The sequence below is a fragment of the Pinus tabuliformis genome, chromosome 1_1 (genome assembly GCF_031772625.1).
Source record: "Pinus tabuliformis cultivar Carrire ecotype Pingquan chromosome 1_1, CPIR1, whole genome shotgun sequence".
Classification (NCBI taxonomy): Eukaryota; Viridiplantae; Streptophyta; class Pinopsida; order Pinales; family Pinaceae; genus Pinus; species Pinus tabuliformis.
The window spans coordinates 976,869,266-976,875,306 of record NC_142297.1 but is presented as its reverse complement, the minus strand read 5'-3'; positions in this window follow the sequence as shown (position 1 = coordinate 976,875,306).

Here is a 6,041-nt window from a genome sequence, read left to right as displayed (position 1 = left end):
ACCCAGAACACTGCAACAGTAAACAGAAGTAGCTAAAACATATTTTATGAGATGTATGCTACTTCAATGTGTCAAACCTGCGTTCATACACACTTTTCTCTAGGCAAACCTGCGTACACACTGTTCTGAAATGCCGAACTGGCGTGTATATGCGCCTTTGCTATATTGAACCTGCGTACAGATATGTAAAAGATGATTTACCCTTTACAACTATTCAGACATCAGTTATACCCAGATCATCAAATTTACAGATTAAGACATGCGCCAATTATAAAAGATCAAAACCACACAAAGATACTTCTCTTCAAGCCTTAAGATCTTGACTCGTCAATATAACTTATCCTTCTTCAAGCGCTCAGGTTCCTCCTTGATTCAGATCCAGCTATGCACCATAACCTAATAACCAATATTCTAAGAACTTATCCTTCTTCGAGCGCTCAGGTTCCTCCTTGATTCAGATCCAGCTATGCACGATAACCCAATAACCAGTATTCTAGATCTTGCTTTTCATTAGATATTCAATTCTTGAGTGCCTTTGCCTAATGATCTCCTCCTCCTTTTATAGTCTTAGGCCTTTCTCAATACCATGGTCCAAAACCACTTAGAATCAATACCTTGGACCAAATACTTGGGGTCAACTCTTCAGACAAGATACCTTGGACCAATACCATGGGTCAAAATACCATGGTCTAAATACCACGGACCAAAACCAAATTCTCCAACATGTACGCGATTTTCTTTGCGTAAAAGTGCGTGTATATGCATATGTGCCTTTTGGTCAGCAAACATGCGTGTATACGTGGCTTTGTCAAGGTAAACCTGCGTATACCTCTTTTTCCTTCATTCTGTGATCCTGAACTGTGATTTGTCATCTGAGTGAGCTGCCATCAAGGACAACACCTGTGTCATAGTGCCAAACTTGTTTCATAATGCCAACAATCTCCCCCTTTGGACTTGATGGCAACTCCAAGTCACTCTCCCCCTTTGTCATCAAGGGCAAAGGGTTATGCTCCCCCTGAGTACATGCTAAATTCTCTGATATGCTAAAGTGTGCTATTCATGCTCCCCCTAACTGTAAGCAAGGTCCACAACAAGATGTTCTACAGGAAGAACAAGACTCTATACATCATAAATGACCTTCCTATCACCAACGACTCATACATACATCCATCTCCCAACCAAGTGGGGATATACCAAGATTGACTCATCCACCCAACCAAGTGGGGATACATCAAAAGGTTATACATGATAAGACAAGAACATTACATCATCCATCCCGGGAATAGTGGGGAAACAAAATAGGTTGTTACATGACCTTGATAATAAAAGATATACATGACATAGAGACAAAATATCTAAAACAAGATAGTTATCAGTAACTATCATCAGTAGCATATGTCAATCACCATTAACAACCATGATCTCCCTCTGCACCTGTTCCACTTGAAACAAAAAACAGCTGTGAAATTGTACCAAGATATTCTAAGATAATGCCAACAATGCATTATTAGAAGTATATGCTCCCCCTAAACCTGTGCTAGATGATCACTATCAGATCCATATCAGACTCTATTCATCCTGAGTCTGTCCCACTGATATTCTTCAAACCAACATATACGTGACTGTATCCACGGCAATCAGCGTATGTATGTGGATACACTTCATGAAACTCGTGTACAACCACTTTTCTCTGAAACAGATAAGTATCAACGGCAAGAAGATGCATCAACTACTCCTAGCTTATGTCTGAGATATTCAAATGTCTCTTTGAGTAGTGGTTTGGTGAATATATCAGCAACCTATTCCTTGGAGGGAACATACTCCAATTTGACCTTTTGTTCAAGCACTTGTTCCCAGAGAAAATGATATTTGATAGGTATGTGCTTGGTCTTGGAATGCATGACTGGATTCTTTGAAATACTGATTGCACTTGCATTATCACATAGAATGGAGATGGGTGGAGTACATGTGATCTGAATGTCTTGCAATGTTTGCATCATCCAAAGGAGTTGTATGCAGCAAGATGCAGTAGCCACATATCTGCTTCAGCTGTAGATAATGCAATTGAACTTTGTTTCTTGCCGAACCAAGATACTAATCTGGAACCCATATAGAATGCACCGCCACTAGTGCTTTTTCTGTCATCCACGCTTCTTGCCCAATCTGCATCTGTATATGCATGAAGTGTAAGATCTGTATCCCTAGGATACCATAAACCAAAGTTTTGTGTTCCTTGAAGATATTTGAAAATCCTTTTGACTGCCCGAAGGTGTGCTTCCTTTGGATTTGCTTGGAATCTTCCATCTATTCCTACTGCATGCATGATGTTTGGTCGAGTACATTTTAGATAGAGTAGACTACCAATCGTGGATCTGTAGGTTGGTTGATGTACTGCTGCTAATTCATCATTTGCGCTGAGGCTGCATCCTGTTACCATAGGGGTAAATACTAGTTTAGAATCTTCCATGCCATATTTCTTCAGGATCTGCTTGAGGTACTTGATTTGTGATAGAAAAATACCATCTTTATCTTATTGAACTTGTAAACCAAGAAAATATGTGAGCTCACCGAGCAGGGACATTTCAAATTCTTTCTGCATTACCAAAGCAAAGTTTTGACTCATGGCTTCTTCATTGCTACCAAAAATGATATCATCAACATACACAACAAGTATTAGTAATTTATCATTGTCAATTTTTATATATAGATTTCTATCAGCTGATCCTTTTGAAAAACCTTGTTGGTGAAGATATTTGTCAAGACGATAATACCAGGCCCTTGGAGCTTGTTTTAGACCATAGAGAGCCTTTCTGAGTCTGCATACAAGTTTTGGATCATTTCCAAGGATGAATCCATCTGGTTGCTCAATATAAACTTCTTCTTCTAGGTCTCCATTAAGAAAAGCAAATTTCACATCCATTTGATATACTTTGAACTTCTGAAAGCTAGAAAGAGCAAGGAACATTCTTATGGCTTCAAGTCTAGCAACAGGTGCAAAAGTTTCTTCAAAGTCTATACCTTCTTGTTGAGCATACCCTTTACAAACAAGTCTGGCCTTGTTTCTAATAACTTCTCCATTTTCATTCAGCTTGTTTTTGAATATCCATTTGGTTCCTATGACATTCTTATCATGAGGTCTCGGAACTAATTCCCAAGTATTATTCTTTTCGATTTGCTCAAGCTCTTCATTCATGGCCTTGACCCAACATTCATCTCTGCATGATTCATGTACATTTTGTAGTTTGATGGAGGAAAGCAATGCTAGATAGCGTGAAGCTTCTGTAATAGTTCTTCTTGTCTGCACACCTGCCTCTTTCTGTCCCAAAATTTGAGTCTCTGGATGATTTTTCTGAACATATTTGGATGGAGTCTTTTCTTCTGTCATTATCTGCTCTTCTGGTGCTTCATTGGTTTCTCCTTCTTTAGCATTAGTCTGATTTGATGTGGAAGGATAATCCTCATCTCCTTCCCACTCTTCAATTTTTACCTGCTTTGGATTTTCGCCTGCTTCATCAACCACAACATCAATACTTTCAACAATTTTCCCTAGTCTTTTATTATAACACTTGTATCCTTTACTTTGGGAAGAGTAACCAAGGAGAATGCCTTCATCTGCTCTAGGTTCAAACTTGCCAAGTTTTTCATCAGTCCTTTTGATGTAACATTTTCTTCCAAAAACTTTGAAGTATTTTACAGTAGGAGTCTTACCATACCAAAGTTCATGTGGAGTTTGAGTGTTGTTTACCCGAACGTTTGTTTTGTTGAGAATAGTGATGGCAACAAATGCAGCTTCACCCCAGAAGGTTGCAGGAGTTCCAGACTCATCTAGCATAGCACGAGCCATTTGTTGAACAATTCTGTTCATCCTTTCTACCACTCCATTTTGCTGAGGAGTCCTTGCGGTAGAGAATTCCCTTCTTATTCCATGTTCTTCACAGAAGTCAAAGAATTCATCCGAGGTAAATTCCCCTCCTCGATCAGACCCGAGGCATTTTATTTTGCGATCTGATTCATTTTCAACCAAAGATTTGAAGGCTTTGAACTTTTCAAATGATTTGTCTTTATGCTTTAGAAGTCCTATCCAACACATTCTGGAAAAGTCTTCAGTGAACAATATAAAGTATTCTTCTCCACGAGGTGACTTTTTCCTTGATGGACCACATAAATCAATGTGGACGAGTTCAAGAGGCTTAGTAGTTGATCCTTCCTTCTCAGGGAAATGTGCTTTGGTTTGCTTACCAAATTGACATGATTTGCATATTTTATTTTCTGGAATTCTGATGTCAGGAAGATCGCGAACTGCCTGGAATTTGCATGCTTTCCTTATCTGAGGGAAGCTTAGATGCCCCAATCTTTTGTGCCATAGCCAGTGTTCATCATTTTTGCTGAGATAGCACTGTTGTTGTCCTCCCTTGAGTATGTATAAATTATTTGGAGTTCTTATGCCTTTGATCACTATTTCTCCTGTATCAAGCTCATGAACAACACATCCATTTGATCGAAATACTACCTCATTTCCTTGATCACACATTTGACTAACACTCAATAAATTATTCTTTAAACCATCAACATACATAACATTCCCAGCTTTAACCTTTTCTTTTAAGAGAACAGAGCCTTTACCTTTTATGACTGCATGAGTGTCATTTCCAAATGAGACCTTCCTTTCCTTTTCTAAGGCATTATATGACTGAAGTTTTTCTTTATCACCTGTCATGTGTTTCAAGCATCCACTGTCGATGTACCATTGATTTTCTTGTTCTTCTGCATATTGTTAGTGTCAGTCTTTCCAGCCTTCCTCCAGTGATCAAACGTGCTCTTACAAAGTGATTTTGAAGTGTCAAGGTCAAATTTTGTCATTTCAGTGAGTCTTCAAGCAAAATTTGGTCACTAGGCATTAGGTCTAGGGTTTGTTTTCACTCTTTTCAAAGTTGTCCAAATGGTAGTCCATGTCATCATTCAGCTGAGTGTATCATGATTCAGAGGGTTGTCATCATCATGTCAAGTTCCATAGGGTCATTTTACAGCTTATCCATGCTTCAGTTGCGCCTAGGCAAGGTCATTTCCCTCTCCTAGGGTTTTGAAGCCAATTTCTCTTGGACGGTCAAATCATCGGCAAAACTTGTATCCTGATGTTCATACACCTTCCCCTATCCTTAAAGTACCTTACCAAATGCTTCCCATCACTGAGATTCCCCAAATTCCTCATTTTCGCACAAACCCTAGTTTCTAGCTACAACCTGGCAATTTTCTAGGTTGGGCCTGTGTTTTTCCCTTTTGGACCCCTTCCCCTCACTAAATCTCTGAGATTCCACTTTCCCCTGCTTCCTAACATCCCTCCCTACTTCCAAAAATTTCCCCAAGAATTTAGAAGCCCCTTATCCCCTTCATTTCGCTTCATTTCGACAAAATTCCTTGTTTCACACATCGGGATAAGTTTCACTCAAAAGATGTTTCAGAGAAATCAAAGATGAATTTTGGAAAACTGAGAGAGGTTTTTGTCCACAACATGCCAAAGAAGAAAAACCTCCTTCACTTTTTTCACATGTGTCATGGTTTTAGAGAAATATCAAAAATACAATCGCTAGATCCAAGGAGGTTGGCCAAGGCACTAAAACGACGGAAAAGGCCCGATCCACTCCAAATTTTGTCCAAAGCCTCTTTGAATGAGCATGGTACTTGATTAGGGACTCCCAGCCCAAATTTCAAGAAATTTGGAGAAAATTTTGTCAATTGTGAATTTTTTGTGCCAAACACAGGTTTTCTCCACCAACACGTCGCGCGCCGCGCGCGACCTATTCGATGGGCAACTCCATTTCGGGAAAACTCAACATTTTTGGATTTTTCATGCAAAGATACAACTTCTCAGCAATTACCAAGAGATTTCATCAAATTTTGAGCTTCCAGAAGGTCAAAAAATAAGCAAAAAATGACTTTCTGCCACCTTTTTTACACACAGGAAGCAGTCTTGGGAGATTGCAATTTTGGAGGGGCAAATGACCACCAAATTCAGAAATTCCACTTGGGTTGGAAATTAGACA